We start from the raw sequence: 17,820 nt of genomic DNA on the forward strand, positions 1-17,820 counted from the left end.
CTCCACTGATTTCCAGCAGTCCTGGGGGATAGTATGTGCTCAGGAAATGATCTTGTTGAATATTTAAACCCAAGCTGCACTAAAAGCTTTTTCAAAAATCACGAATCCAGGAATTGATGCAATATCAATTCAGATATTTCAATAAATAGATGTGATCTTGAAGTGCTCACTGATAAATACTAAGTAATTTGGAAGACATGACCAGCTTTCAGGAAGTTATCCATATCCATGCCTTTATGAGAGAAAGTGATGCAATAGTGTCTGAAATTTATTGAATAATATCATTAATATCACACATAATGCTGAGGATAATTAAATAATAGTTGCAACCATCCATTGATGAATGATTGCCAAAAATTCAAGTTAAACTCGGGAGAGGAGATACAATGAGGGACAAGCAGAGAATGCCAAAAATATTTTTTGCCTGAGTTTTACTCTGCAAAGGCTTTTGACTGTGTGAATCATATAAATTAGGTTAGCATTTTTTTAAAAGGAAATTATATTATGCAAAATTATGTTGCACATAGACCAAGAGGCAATTGTTTGAGCAGAACACCAAGAAAGTTGTGCATTGTGGCTGTATCCTTTCATCTTACTTATTCAGTCTTCATGCTGAACAAATAATCTGAGGAGTTGAAGAACACATGGTATCAGGATTGAAGAAAGATTTATTAACAACCTCTGCTTTGCTTGTGGCAGAACATTGCTTGTGGAAAGACAAGAGAACTTGAAACACTTAATGATACAGATCAAAGACTACCACCCACAATCTGGATTAGACTTCATTGGGTCATTGTCATTTCCCATAGTCAACCATGAATCTGTGTTTGTTTTCAAATAACGTAGATTCTTGTATTATTTGCTAAGCATGTAGATTGAATTAATATAGTGAAAAAAGACAACTGCACACTTTATTGAGTTTGATTCATGAAGTATGCTTTCTTCTTCCCAAAAATGTTACTTGTATGTAATAATAATGCCAGTGTTTCCTAATTCCTGCATCCTGTTGTGTCACCATTCTTTGAAATGGGCACAGATATGGATCTCTCTCTTTTGATTGACTAGGTCTTCCAAATTAGTTGGCATAGATAAGGAAGTTCTTCAAGCACTGTATCGTTTTTGCTGAAACACTTAAATCCATATTCCATCAGTTCTTGGAACCTTGTTTACCACCAGTTCCTTCAGTAGAGCTTGGATGTCTTGCTTCAGTGGCTTCAGTCCTTGAAACTATATGATCTCCTGAAATGTTTTAATGTTAAGGGCAATTCTTTTTTTTGGTACAGCAACTCTGAAAATTCCTTCTTTTTTTGCTTGCAGTGACAAGAAATATTTTGCCTTTCAATATTTCAACTTTTGGCTTGAAACTTTTCTTCCAGCTTGAGAAATGATTATACTTTTACTCTGTGGACTTGTTTTATGCAGCTTCCACATGAACTTGAATATAAGTAATTGAAGGTGTTTTCTCAGGCAGTCCCTGGACTTCTTTCAACTGCTAATATTGAGTGTCATCATTGTCTTTTTTCCACAGGTGTAGTCCATTTGATTCTTGATAATTATAGTCTTTATTTATATTGTTGAAAATAATAATATTTGAAATAACTCACTGCTCTTAAAATTTTTCTACCAATTTATCTGTGGCATTGATTCTATCACTAAAATTATATTTTCCATTTTTTCATCTATAATTTTTCCCAACTTCACATATCAATCACCAATAATTTAAAAGACATATTGATTGTATGCTTGATCATTTTTAGAATAAATAAGTTGGTAGAGGTCTCAATTACTTTACCTTTTTCTCTGGCTAGGGGGTAAGTTTGAATAATGACTATTAATTTAGCTTCCTGTAGATGTATAGATATTCTCCAATCACTGACAGCTTTGTGTTAAGAATAGATATCAAAATGTTCTTTTTCACAACTTTTGTGACACCATTCCTATGAACATTTCATTTCTGGCATAGTAGATCATATGATAGTCATATTTAAAATTCCCAGTAACAGTCCATTTGAATTTCTAATTGCTAGCAACCGAGCTTTATCCATACAGCTTATTTTTGATGATGTCTAAGTTTCATAAGTTTCATTTATATGAGGTGGTACCTCCCAAGAAAATGGAAAAAAGCTCTGCTGGGCTTTTTTGTAGTTTGCATTTTCACCACTAGGCTAGCATCCAGCAACTCACTCTGAGTTAGTGCACCCAGTGGTGTAGCCTGGGGAATTTCTCTCTAGTTAGTGTGAATTTTTTCATAAAAGCAGTTTGCTCAAACCTTGTTTTTTGTGCTGGCCAATTTTAAGAGAACTGTATGCAGCTGAGAAATGTTTCCTGCTTGGGAAAAATACCGCAGAAACTGTTGTGATGTTGAACACAGCTTACAAGGACAGCACTATGGGAAAAACTCAAGTGTACGAGTGTTTTCCCTAGTTTCCAAAAGGGTGAAATGTAAATTGATGACAAACCTCAGTCTGGATATCCATCTACTTCCAGGAATGCTGACATTGTTGACTCAGTGCATTTAGAGTTCATGACACCAGGTCAGGCTGTCAACCAAGCTTTCTATTTAGAGGTTCTGAAAAGTTTGCATAACAGTGTGCTACATAAAAAGGCCTGATTTGTGGCAGATACATGACAATGTACCTGCTCACAAAGCCATCTCAATGCACTGGGTTTGGGCAGGAAACAGCATGCCTTTCTTGCCCCATGCACCTTACTCACCTGATCTCGCTCAGTGTGACTTCTTTTTGCTTCTGCGAATACAGACGGACATGAAAGGAGAGCGAGTTGATGAAGTAGAAGAGGTGAAGCAAATCGGGAGGGAGGTGCTGTCAGCTACCCAAACAGATGAGTTTGAAAAATGTTTCTAAGAATGAAATCAGATTTGACTAATGTATTAAATGTAATGGAGAGTACTTTGAAGGTGATAAAATTGTTTTGTAAAAAAATTTAAATACATAGCTTTGAAAAAAAGGTTTGTTGGGTTTTGGGGGGGTGGTGGTACCCCCTCTTACATTCACACTACAATTAATTAATGATTTCTTAAGTTTCTTCTCATTTTGAGACATGTCACATACACACACAAATAAAAATAAAAATAAGGCTCCAGATGTTTTACTCCATTTAAGTCATTTAAGGTCAACTACTTTGAGGAAGTAGCTCTTCCTCAATTGTATTTTGAATGTTTTCCAACTCAAAAAGTTCATTTCTGATTGTATTAGACAAAGTTTTAGAGTTATTTTTAAGGTTTCCAGTGGCCAATTTTTCAGATGTGGAATGTTTCTTCTTTCTTCTTTCTAGCCTATTTTAATCTGAATTTTCCCTTGAAACTTGTCAACCCTGGATGACCCTGGTAACATTGGCAATATATATCCAGCATCACAGCAACAGACAAGCCACTACAGTATAATAAACTAACAGACAGGTGTGTGTGTGTAGGGAGAATGACTTTAATAAGTTTGTGGAAAATTACCATTATCTATTAATTCCACATATGCACAAACTATTTGAAACCCCCTCATACCTATTATTGTTGTTTGTTGTTTTTGTGAGGCTCTGCTAAGCCAGTTCTGAGTTATAATGACCCTGTGTACAGCAGAACAAAACAACCCAGACCTGGGTCATTCTGACAGCTATTGCTGTGTGTGAACCCAACATTGCTACATCGACTGTGTCAATCCACTTTATGGAAGGTCTTCCTGTTTCTCACTGAACCTCTTAAGAATCCAACTAAGAGATGTTTCTATATGTTCAGTGCTTGAAAAAAGTCACGAAACTGATTTCAAAATAGTTGCACAATTTCACATTCCCATGGTTGATGTATGAGAGTTGAAATATCTTCATACCCTCTCAAATATTTACTATTGAGCAATATTTTTATTATAGTAATTCTTCAAAATGCATTGCTCCCAAGTCAATTCAAACTCAAAGTGATGTTATAGAATAGAGTAAAACACTCCATAGAAAGTTTCTAGGCTGTGATTTTTATAGGATTAGATGGCCAGTTGTTTGTTTCTATGAACCAGCTAATGGGTTTGAAATTTTTCAAGTCCATATCCTACTGGTTAGTATCCTTGTAAGAGTCGCGAAGCCAAGGATCATGTTTCTCTTGAAGTTCATTTTACAGTACTCTGAATTTGAAATGGTAACTCACTGTGGGTTTGATATATGAGTCTCTTATTTTAATGATACTCAATGTCTTTTTAGATAAACTGCTATTTGCTTATATTCTTTAAAGAAATGCTTATTCATCTCTTTAATCCATTTTCAAAACCAGGATATTTGCCTTCTTACTGTTGGGTTGAATTAATTATTTATATATTCACAATTGAAGTCCCTTTTTTATGCACATTTTCTCCAAATATATGGGATGGCTTCACATTTTTTTAATTATTAATAATAATAATACATATATCATATCATTCCACATTTCAGGCATGTCAAGTAGAATTGCACAGTTATTGCCACGATCAGTTTCCAACCAATCTTTTTCTACATGGACTCCTTGACATCATCTCCCTTTACCACAACACCACCACTATAACCCCCACTCCCAAAGCCCCTTATTCTACTTGCTGTCCTTATAAATTCATCAATCCTGGGTTTTATATACTGAAAAATTAAGGAAGCTATTTAAAGTATAACGTTTAATTTTAATGAGCTTAATTTATTTCATGTTAGTTGAGAGAAAATGTAGAGTCCTACTCTTATCTCACAAATTGATCATATTTAAGAGGGAGGCATTGTTCAGAAGTAAATTATGTTTTCTGAAAGAGCCTTCTGATAACACTTGGATTCACCCCAAGAACTTAATTCCTTCTCCCTGATTATTCACCAGAGACCTCATGATATTGGCCTAAGACATAAAGCATCTTGTTGTTCTGTCTGCTTTCTTTTGGTCAACAAGTACATTCCATGAGTATCTTCAATCCTGAGTTAATGTAAAATATCTATAGATGATTTCTCCAGGATGTGAATTCCAAAGTGAAAAGTGTAATAAAATATTTATGTATTTTATAATACATGTAATCAGCACAGTGGGATTCTATTAGGATAGTTGGGTTGCCATTGTCTCCCCACTGCTGATGTCGCTGTCTAATAAGTGCTCTTGTTCTCTCTCTCTTGGAATTAGTGGACTGGCTCAGCTGCTCCAGGGCATTAACTATTAGAGCAAAGATCCCAATGCTGATCAGTTTTCAGCTGAGTAGACTATGGAGAATGGATTGGTTATCTACGTCTGAGAAGAAGTCAATTGAAACACTATGAATAACAACAATTTGATCTCGGGTGTGGCACAGAACCAGGCTGTGTTTTGCTCTGTTGTGCACAGGATTACTGTGAGTCAGAATTGATTTCGAGGCAGATAAGAAAACAAGAAGTTAATGAAAACATGAAGATTAATATATTGTTGCCAAAGGCAGATTAAGAACATTAGGTATTAATGTTATATTGACTTTGTATCCAGGTTCAAATGTAACAGGAAAGCTCATTCAATTAAATGAAGAGTGAATTATTTTGTAAGATCAACAGATTATTAAAACTATTCAATTGATGTTCTCACAATTATCAGAATACATTCTACACTTTTTGGTACTCCAGAAAGATTAGAATTCTAAAGAGCCTTAAAATAATAGGCATCATGCATTTGAATAATTATAAAAGGTTGTTATTTTTAATTTGTTTAGTATTTTTTCTCATTTTTTATTTGAATTAGTCAGTATGGAATCCAGATTCCCAGGAATCTGTTTTCACAATGGTTTTTTAAACAAAAATATTACTTTATTATGCAAATATCCTCCTGTATTTTACAAATCAAAGATTTGGTTCTTTACCACTCAGTAGTGGAAATAAAAGGATTATTCTAAATCAATTTCAAGAGTAAGAAAGGTAAGCAGATAAGTCATTATGCAAATAGTTTCTGTGCAAAAAGCTTTAGGGGAGATTCTAGTTAGAGAAGAAACTGTCTGATACGAATGGAAAGAGCAAACCGAAATGGATCTTGCTCATTGTATTTCAAGTCTAAAGATCAGTTAATGCTAATTCTCTAAATCAACATGAATACCCTAGGAGTTTATTCAATAGAATATCTGTTTTTGTTTTTTCCTCTTTTTTGACAATTAATTTTCTTTTATTACAATGTATATATAATATAGTATATACATAAAATATACTTTTTGTGAATATGAAAGTTTTGTTAAAGCTTTATGTATTGTTATATCCCTGGCTCTAAATCAGTGTCTAGGGTTTTATTTTTTTACTTAATATTGAATGAGATGCTTAAAGAAATAAATAGTGGGAACCATTTACCCCATATGCTTTGAGGAAAGAGGAGAAAGATAAGAAAAGAGTTTCCAACAAGCCCGTTGATGTTTGAGAATAGAAAATCTATGTGATGTGTCTTTGTCTATTCACATCTGAAAGCCTTCCCAGAACAAATACAAAACCATTCAACAGAAAAGACATCGCTAAGTGTTATTGATGCAGTTACTGACAGCAGTCCATTTCCAAAGATGAAATACAGGAGAAGGGTGAGCCTGTTAACATATATGTTTTCAAACTTCTATTCAATTCCCTTATACGATTCTTCCTTACCTGCCTTTGAAAGGGAATAAAACCATGCAGGCAATAACAATATCAAAACAAGTTGCTCAGCACTTTCTACTGTGGAAAAGGAAGTAAACATCCCTTAATAGATCTATTATGATGAAACCAAACCCCCTTTCCATTGATGCAATTCCAACTAAGAGACCCTGTGGGACCGAGTAGAATTTAACCGCAGGAATCCCAAGGCTGCAATCTTTATGGAAGTAGATGGTCATCTCTTTCTCCTATGTGAAGCAGCCTGTGGGCTGGAATGACCAAACTTCAAGTTAATTAACTGTTGAACACTATTGGGCCATCTTGTACTCCGCCCACTGTGATTAGAGAACAGAAATTACTTTAATTCTTCTCCTTTAAGAAAGAAAGTTTGTCTTCTATTATCTCAACAGTGCCAGTGCATCGTCTGTAAAATACAATGATTTAAAATATTTATAAATCAAATGAATGCTAATGGTAAGTATTAGTAAAGCTAATATCAACATAGTAGAACAAGGGAGGAGAACTGCATCATGCTTTATGCTCTACCATAGATGACACAGCTCAACAACAACAATGCTTTTCCCTTTTGTGTCTTGGTTTTTCTTGATATTATTTGGTATTATTTTTCTTGCCTTTTCTTGGTATTATTTGGGATGATGATTCAGAAAATTGCACTGGATAGACAGCATCGACTCTCGTTTCTTAGATACGGTGTTCCACTATGTTCTCAACTATCAAGTGATGCTAATTTACTAGCTTTTCATCCGAATTTTAAGTATGGGAATAATTCAGACCCACCTGTAACAGGATAAGACAAAAGAAGTGAGAAATATTTAAAAGAGAATTAGGTATTAATGAAAATTCAAGGGAAGCTGTATATGGACCCATGGTAGTTAGTTACTCACACATTTAGCTGCCAATCCTTAGGTCAGTGGTTCAGACCAACAAGTCACTTTGCAACCTTTAAAAGATTTAAAAGTTGGGAAATCCAAAGGGACAGCTTTTCTCTGTCCTTAAGGGTCACTATGAATTAGAAGTGATTAGATGGCCGTGAGCATTTCTCTTGAGTATGAGAGTCTGTTCAATAATATACACAAAGACTACAATTGGATACAAAGTCAGAACAAAGCTTGGTAAAACAGGAAAATTGAAAAGTACACAAATGGAATGTAGATTGGTAAAAATGTCAGACTTCATAGCAATTTTCATACATATTTTGAAGATCTAAATATATCGTCACATTGTTCAATAAACATTTCAGAGCACTTAATATAAAGAAGTCAATGGATAATTCATATTAAATGTTTCAGAGGTTAGGTTGACTCCACAATCTTTATAAGGAAAATTATAACTTTTCTGTTAAGAGTTCCTGTGCACAGGTGAAGAAATGGTGTCATCTTATAACAAGATGGGAACATTGTAATTTTGATAAAGGAGTTTGAACTCCAGACAGACCCATTGTGGGTTTCAGAACACTTGAACTTCTATATATTGTACCAAACTGACTCCTAGTGACCCTACACGATGAAGTAGAACTGCCCACTGTGGGTTTCCAGGGTTGCAAAGCTTTATTTGAACAGAAACCTGCATCTTTCTCCTGGGGGGGTGGCTGTTGGGTTTGAAACACTGACCCTGCAAGTTAGCAGCCCAACAGATTCCCCACCACAATACCAAGGCTTCCGGATCTTTATTCATGGCTGTTATTCTCATTGTAGAAGAAAGAAATATTCACTTTGTTAAGATGGAATCTGAAAAACATCATCTATAAATATCTCCAAAGTCATTGAGGCTACTCCATAAGCCCAACTGACAATTTCCATAACGCTTTCTATAGAAGTCGTTACAACTGTGTGATCTAGGTTATGTGACTTCCATATCCTAAGTGTCACTTACCCCAAATGTCAGTCAACTATCTTAAAAATAATGCCTACCTCCTCAAGTAGTTACAAAGATGTTATTTAAACAATGAGCACAAGAAATATTGTCAAGAATACATATATTTTAGTCATTTGTGGTTATTTTCATTACAGAGGTTATAAGAGGAACTTGATAAATGACCTTCTTAGTCATTTATGTTGTGCACTGAAATTCCAAACCAGTTCTACAAATAGCCAGCTCCCTTGGCTTTCTTCCACTGGATGAGGGCAACATGCTGCAGTAACTTTACCTTAGCCACACAGGGAATCTGAAAGTACAAGGCAGCCTTACTGCAAAGCCAGAACTGCTTTTGGGCAGGATTTACAAGGACAAAAGTATTTAAATAAATCAAAGAAAACACTTTTAATGGCATTTGGTGGGGGTACAGGTAACGATTAAATGGGACACAAACATCTACAATAAGAAAGAATTTCTACAATCTGGGTTTTTCTCTTTCTTACCATGGTAACAAGAGAACCCACCAATTTCTGAGCAATTTCCCTGGCTTACATCTCTTCCTGAGATAATTGACTCTTTTGTGAATTCACCTGTCCTTGTTGTAAAAGTATTGCCAACAAATTCACTCTGATCGCAGCTACAATTTTCTCTCTTACACTTATGTACCAAAAGTATAGATTTCTACAAGCATCAAAAGCACGTTCCATTTATCCTGAACCAGACCAATAGGAGCCAATAACTAGAATAAGAGTGGATACTAGGGGGTCATTATCTTAGGCCCGAGTGTGTGCTTACCCATGAACCCATGACTAAACAGAGGACTATGATTATACAGTCTTGCTTTCATTTGTCAGCTTGCACCCTTAAAGCTGGAGGTGAGGTCCAAGTCCCATAAAAATTGTATAGTTATGGCACAATTATCCAGAAGTGGATTTCCCAAGAATAGATCAGGGATTGTTGGCAGAAGGAAAGAAAGAAATGAATAAAAGAAGGAAACAATAGAGAGAGAGAAAAAAAAAACAGAAGGAAGAAAGGAAAGGAAAAGAAGGGGAAAATCTCTATAAATCCGATGAAAAAATGCTTTTGATGAAGCTGTCAAACATAATACTATGATTTTATTGAAGAGAAGGCAACATGAAAGGCTGGACTACTATACATGCATTTTAGTCTCTATTGTATTATCAGCCCTTTTAACATAAAAAGACCTCATTTTCAGTTTGGAAGTACCTTTACTAAGAAAGTGAACTTTAAATGTTCTCATTTTACAGATCACAGAATGGTGGTTTATGTAATTAGAGCGACTTGCTGCACTGATACCAATCTGTCAAGAGTCCAGAATCCAAGGCTCTTTGTGTCTCATCAGACACATACAGCTCGTGCTATTTCCACCACACTACTTTACTCTTACTACATTCTGGACCTTGTAAAAGCAGCGTGAACACTGGAATAATAGCTAGAAAACTAAATAATATATTCCAGACCCTGTTTAGAGGCAAGGATAGCAATATTTTCTTTTGAATATAACAAAAACGTTTAAAATTAGTAGATACATAAAGTAATATAACCTTGTTGGTAAAGAATTTGAGGTATCAAAATGTAAAGTGCATGTATTTTCTACTTACCAATTACATGGTTAGAGTGTATATTTTTATATCAGATAATATATGGGTATTAGTATATTGATTGCAGTTGTCCCTGGGAAAAGATAGGAGTTAATCTAAATGTCCTCAAATGGGTTAAGTATATTACTGGTTAAGGATATTACTTGCATCTGTGCTATAAAATCCACTTGAAAATCTATAAAGGTTAGGTGGTCATGTGTCAGCAGCTAAAGATGTCTATTATATAAATGAAAAGAGAAAGTTTAGAGGATTACCAATATATAAAATAATCTTTTAAATGAGTATATGTATTCATATATAACTAAATAAAACTGACAATTCTAACTAAATATTAGAAACAATTCTGCATTTAGGAATTATATCAGTAAATAAAAAAGAGATTCAAGTCCATATGTATTTACGTTCCACTAGGAGAATTTTTTAAAGTACATAATTTACATAATGTATTATTGTTATGAGGTATATTAGAAAGTATTGAGAAAACTAAATGGTAGAATGGAAAATATCAGCGTGCTGAGGATGGTGGGATGAATTTTCTCAAGGCATACTCTATAGAGAGATGAAGAATTTTGTAAGCAAGTCATGTGGATATTTTTGAATTCCCAGTGTACATAAACTTTAGGTTTTCACTATACAATACTCAAATAAGTGTGTAACAGTGTTATGAAAAGTTCACGAGTGAGCACATGCTGTTGAAAACATGGTGCTGATAGATTTTCCCAAGTGAAGATTGTCATAAACTTTTAATTTGCTATTTAGAAAAATCACTATCTATGAAGCATGATGTAGCTTATTAGGTTCACCTGAACAAAAAAGATTGGTGAAGAGAGGCTTCATCAGGGGAATGTCTAACAATTAAAGATGTGAGAAAGTTGAGCAGATAGATGATCTAGTGAAAGAGTCTTCCAGGTTGTGGGAAATCGATCAGAATAGTAGAGTAAGAGAATATCTAGCAAAGGTCATGGGACGGGGACTGTATCAAAGTGACTCCAAGAGAAAGAGGGATTGAGAAAACAGACACAGCAAAGGGAGCTAGAGAGAACCTCAGGTGAGGTTTTAGAGTTTTAAGGAATCTGAATACATAAGCACATCATTATGTTGAATCTTTGAAAGTGTTTGTACATATTTTGTTATATTTTTAAAAAGTGTATCTATATGTACATGCATATACAAAGTCATGTAGATCTAAGAAGTGCATATAATAGGGTATAGTGTATGCATATCACCGATTGTTTATATAGTTGAGATTCTACAAAGTAATACATTGAACAATCTACAGTGTGTATATCTGGGTGGTGCAGTAATTACCCATTCAGCATCATTGCATGTTAACCTAAAGGTTGGCCTTTCAATACCACCAGCCACATGGAGGGAGAAATATGGGGCTCTGTACTCTCTTAAAGGGTTACAGTCTCAATAATCCATGGGGACAGTTCTACCGTGTCCTATAAGTTTGAAATGAGTAGCAATTGCCTTGATGGCAGTGGGAATAAGAGAGAGATAAATGCAGGAATCACCAGAGAAAACCACTTGCTTTTGCAGCAATAAAAAAATGTCAAATACATATTTATTAAGTTGTTATTTCTATTTTCCTGTGTAATGTACCTGTGGCAGTTACATAATCTCCTGTCATCTTCCAAAGGGGTGGAGTTGGGCCTGTCAATCAGGTTGCGGCTTGATGACCTCATTTGGATGCACTATGGAGATAAATAGCTTACTGGAGGCGGGACATTAACTAACTGTCCCTGGTGAGACACTCCTCATGGAACTATGCTAATGCAGAACTCTGGAGCTGAAGGAGCCACATGGAGACCCACGCCAGTGCTGAGATGCTTCCACCACCACTGGATCCACAAGATTTTCCACCCACTGACATGTGATCTTCCTGCATTCAGCATCATTGCATGTGTTGTGTGAGTCTGAAAAGTAATTTACATAGTGATACTGGACAAATGGTCTAATACCGGACTTATGGACTTGACCTGAACTGGGTGTTAGTTGTCATTTGAAACGTGACTGAGGAGGAACGGATTTCTTGGAGTGGAGTCAACCATGGTGACGGGAGTTAGGTAAAACCTGTGGGAGTGGAGCCTTTGGGAGCTTCCTTTGCTAATGTGCCATGACTCAAAGTAAGGTGAAAAGGCTGCAATACTCTGTTAATGATGGGAGCTTGAATTCTGCAAAGAGTGAATCTAGGAAAATTCAAAGTGGTCAAAATGAAATGGAACTCATAAAGATCAGCATTCTAGGCATTAGTGAGCTGAAGTGGACTGGTATTGACCATTTTGTTTCTGAAAATCATATAATTGACTTTGCTGGGAAAAACACAATCAAGAAGAATGTCTTAGAATTCATTGTCAGAAAGAACACTGCAAAATCAGTCATGAAGTGCAATGCTTCCTATGATAGATCAGATCTCTGATTTCAAGGAACCTAATCAATACAATTATTGTTCAAATTTATGCACCAACCACAAAAGCTAATGATGGTAATTTAAGAATTCTATCAAGGACTGCATTGGAAATGGATCAACTATGTAAGGGAGATGCATTGATAATTACTGGTGATTGGAATTCAAAAGTTTGAAACAAAGAGGAAGAATATTTGGAAAATATGGGTCTGTGATAGAAACAAAGCTGAAGGTCATATGATAGCATTTTTCCAGATCAATGACTTATTCATAGCCAGTGCCTTATTCAACAACACAAAAGGAAGCTCTCCATGAGGAATACAGATAAATCAAATTGACTACATCTGTAGGAAGAGAGGATGGAGACTCTCAACAGCTAAAAGATGGACAGGGTGTGAATGTGTAACAGACCTTCAATTGCTCATAACTAATGCCAGGTTAAAGCTGAAGAAAATAAAACAAATCCACATGAGTCAAAAGAAGACCTTGAGTCCATCCCAGCTGTATTTCAAGAATATCACTAAAACAGGTTTGATGCATTGAACACGAACAACATAAGACCTGATGAACTGTGGGGGGACATTGAGGCTATAATTCATGAAGAAATCAAAGGCTTATTAAAGAGATAGGAAAGAAAGAGAAGATTAAAATGGATGTCAGAAGAAAGTGAAAATTACACTTAATCATAGAATAGCTAAAGCAAACAGAAGGGGAAAAAATGAAGTCAAAGAGTTGAATAGAGAATGTTAAAAGGAAGCTGGAGCAAACAAAGTCAAATATTGTAATGGAATGTGTAAAGGCCCAAAGTTAGAAAATCAAAAGGACAGGACATGCTCAGCATATTTTAAACCAAAAAACTCAACAACAAAAATGTCAAGCTTTCAGTTGCAATCTTGAAATATTGAATGGCTTGGGAAACATCAAGAAAAAATGGAAAGAATACACAGATTAAGTCTACCAAAAAGAACTTGTCAACATTCCATTATTTAAGAAGGTAGCATATGCGCAAGAACCAGTGGTGCTGGAGGAAGTCTACTCTGCACTGAATGCGTTAACCAATGCGTTAGCCAAAGACAAGGTTCTAGGAATTGATGGAATACCCTTTGAAATGTTGCAGAAAGCTGAAGCAGCACTGGAAGGACTCATTCATCTATGCCAGTGATTTTGGAAGACAGCTACTTGGCCCACTGACAGGAAGAGATCCATATCTGTGCCTATTCCAAAGAAAGGTAAGCCATATCGAATGTTCAAACTATAGAACGATATAATTGGTAGCTCTAAATATAGAATAATATAATTGATATCTCTTAAAATGTTGTTTAAGATCATCCAACAAGAGTTGCAGAAGTACATTGACAGGGAACATCCAGAAGTTGAGGTCAAATTCAGAAGATGATGTGGAACAAGACACACAATTGCTGAAGTCAGATGAACTTTGGCTGAAAGCAGAGAATAGAGAAAGATGTTAATTGTATTTTATTGACTATACCCAGGCATTGTGGAGCTTACCACATATGCTCGTGTATAAGCCAACTTTCCCAGGACATTTTTAATCCATTTTTGTGGTAAAATTAGGTGCCTCGGCTGATATTCGGGTCGACATATACTTGAATATATATGGTATGTTTACGTGTGTTTTATTGATTCTAAGAAGGACTGTGTGGACATAACAAACTGAATAGCATTGGAAAAATAGGAATTCCATAACACTTGCTTTTGTTCATGTGGAATTTGTATATGGATCAAGAGCCAGTTATATGCAAATGCATCTAGGTAATACTGCATGTCTTAAAATCAGGAAAGGTGTGTGTCAAGATTTTATCATCTAATTTCTACTAGTTCAATCTGTATGCAGAGCAAATCATCAGATAAGAAGGATTACCTTAAGAAAAACGTGGCACACAATGAAAAGAGGCCTTATTAAGTATCTGTGATACGCAGGTGACACAACCTTCCTTGCTGAAAGTGAGGAAGACTTGAGAGACTTGCTGATGATAATCAAGAATTGCTGCCTTCAGTATGGATCACAACTTGGTGACAAAACTCCAAAATTCTCACAACTGAACCAATGATGTAACATCATGGTAAATGGAGTGAAGGTTGAAATTGTCAAGTGTTTTGCCTTGCTTGTATCCGCAATCAATGCTCAGGGAACAGTTGTTCAAAGAAATCAAAAGAAGCATTGTACTAGGTAAATCCACTGTACAAGACAGCTTCAGAGAATTGAAAAGCAAGGAAGTTACTTTGAGAACTGAAGTGTGTGCCTGACCCAAGTCATGCACTTTCTTTTGCCTAATATGCATGTGAACATTGGATATTGAATAAGGAGTCATTTGAATCATGGTGCAGGAAAACAAGATTGCAAGTACCAGAGACTACTAAAAGGACAAACTGATTGCTCTTGGAAAAAGTAAGGCCAGAGTGCTCCTCAGAGGTAAATATGATAAGACTTTCTCTTACGTAATTGGACAGATTGTCAGGTAAGACTAGTCCCATGATTGGTAAAGCGGAGGGGCCGTGAAAAAGAGGAAGAGTCACAAAGAGATAGATGGGCTGCAGAATGTTGGTAAAGGTGATGCAGGACCATATGACATTTTATTCTCTTGTGCATCAGGTCACTATGGGTTGGAATGGACTTGGTGGTACCTAAACATAACAATGACAGCCATCAAATTTAATAAGTGATTTTCTTAATGCTTATTTTTTCTTATATCTACTTAATTATTTTCTTATTGTGTTTATGAAGATACTCCCTGTCTGATTTATGGTTCCCTGGAAAATTAGTAACCTAAGATTGTTATATAACCAAAAACAAAAAGTCAAACTCACTGCTGTCATTCCAACTCATAATGACCCCATAGGCATCCAGTAGGATGGAATAGAATTGCCCAAAAGGTTTACGAAGTCTACTTCCCATTTCCTAGGCTCTGTACAATTTAAACTGCTGACCTTTGGGTTAAAGATCAAGCACCTTGCCACTATGCCACCAGAGCTCCCCACACTTAACACAGAGGTGGCAATATCTGACTATCCTCTGCCTGCCTGCCTGTCTATCTGTTGACAGAAAGATTCATTAAGAGAAATCGATCATATGAATATGAGGGACGGCCCTTTCAAAATCAATAGTTCAATAAGCAAGTTGAAATCCCAGCAGTATAATGTGTCTTATAAGTAGACTAGACAGTGATGGAGAGAGAGAAATTCTTATGAGTCACAATCACCTGGAAGGCAGTGGGTATTTTATTATTATTTATATCTATTGAAAGTCTGGAGATAGAACTATCCCTTGGGAAACCTGGTTTTCCTATTTAGATCTTCAACAAATTAGATAGGGTCCACTCATATGATGGAGGGTAATTTGCTCTACTGAAGGCCAATTGATTTAAATGCTAATCACATTTCATTTAGCTAAATTGACACAAAAATCAGCCATGCACTCTTTATTATCTTTAAAAGCATTAGTGCCTTAGCATTCAATTTAGGATTCATTTCCAACTGCAATTGATTTTATTTGTGTCTTATGAAGTATTTCTGAACTTTCATAGTTCCATGTACCAATTCTCAATCTAGCCAGCATAATCTATATTAGAAGCCATTCATTCCCCACTGTTTTTCACTGCTAGATTGGTTTTAAACCAATTGTCAAGGCTATTTTATGGGTCTTGTATTCCCATTTGCTACTCTATTTGTTTATCCTTACACCAATTCCCCAACACTGAGCTGTCAGTTCCTCGCTGTGGTTTCTTGCATGTTACTGTGATGCTAGACACTCTACCAAAGATTTCCACCTACTAGAATGGCCACCCATGCTGAAAAGGTTTTCCTAGAGCTTCCAGACTAATATGCAGCAGAACACCAACTGAGAACTCCCCAAAATTCAAGCCAGGTTCAGAAGAGGACACAAAAAAATAGATTCCTGGCTGATATCAGAATTATCTTGAATGAAAACAAAGAACCTCAAAAAGATGTCTATTTGTTGTGTTACTTAGGTTTTATGTGAACTGCACTAGGCAAAAAGTCTCACTGGTTTCTCATTTAAGACCTAGTTATTCCCCATGATGTGAATTTAAACAATAAAATCACCTCCATAATGGGTTCTGCTGTGAGTAGCTCAGCAGTTTGAAGACTGGGGTGGGATGTAGGACCCTTTCTCTGAGCACATCCATTGTGCAATCAACTAAAAGAAAGTTTTTTCAGAGCATGGCCTGCTTCTGATATCAGTAGAGGATGTGGAAAACCATGCTTGCTTTTTGGTGGGCATGGTTCTTGTATCTGGTTCATTGAGCTCCATTTCTTTGGGCTTAAGTCAATGGTCTGCTGTATTTCCTATAAATCCTGGAAGTCTCAGCAGGCTGACATCTGATCTACTGACTGAATTCATTTGCCTGTGACACCAACCTGACCTGTTAACCGGAGAACAAGTTGCCTCTGTCTCTCTGAATATCTTGGGCTCATCAGTCACCACATCTATGTGACTCAAGAGAAGCTCCCAGTCAATTGACTGCAATCTGCTCAAATTTTGACTTCAGGTCTACCATTTTCTGGATACACTAGATAGAAGATAGATAGTAGATATATATAGGTAGATAGATGAAAGACAGATAGACATATATACATATATTCACACAGACATATATACATATGTGTGTGTGTGTGTGTGTGTGTGTAAACTTCACCGTTTTTTCTTCTCTATAATGCCCAGCCTCAGGCACTTGTACTTTGTTGACTATAAAAACTTATTGGACTGTGTTGATAATAACAAAACATGGATAACTTTGGGAAGAAAATAAATCTAGAACACTTAATTGTGCTCATGTCACATCTGTACACAGACCAAGAGGCAGCTTTTCAAACAGAACAAGGGGATTCTGCATGGTTTAAAAACAGAAAGGTGTGTGCTTTCATAAATCTATATGCTGAACAAATAAACCAAGAGGCTAGATTGTATGAAGAAAAATGCCTCAGTATGATTTGTGGAAGATAGGCAATATGCAGATAATACAATCTTGCTTGAAGCACTTAATCAAGATCAAAGACCTTAGTCTTCAGTGTGTGGTATAAAGAAAAACAACGCTCACAGCTGGTCCAGTAAAAAACATCACGATAAACAGAAGTCGAAGTTGTCAGGGGTTTCATTTTACTTGAATCCGCAATAAATGCTCATGGAAGCAGCCGCCATAAAATCAAATGATGTTTTGCACCAGGAAAATCTGCTGTACAAAATCTATTTAAGGTGTTTAAAAATGATAACTAAAGTACACCTGATCCTAAGCATGGCATTATTATATATTTCATATTCATGTGAAATCTGGGCAACATAAGAAATATTGGAGAAGAACT

This window comes from Echinops telfairi, unplaced genomic scaffold (genome assembly GCF_000313985.2).
Source record: "Echinops telfairi isolate 266 unplaced genomic scaffold, ASM31398v2 ScPeMD7_7468;HRSCAF=8506_0, whole genome shotgun sequence".
NCBI classification, from domain to species: Eukaryota; Metazoa; Chordata; class Mammalia; order Afrosoricida; family Tenrecidae; genus Echinops; species Echinops telfairi.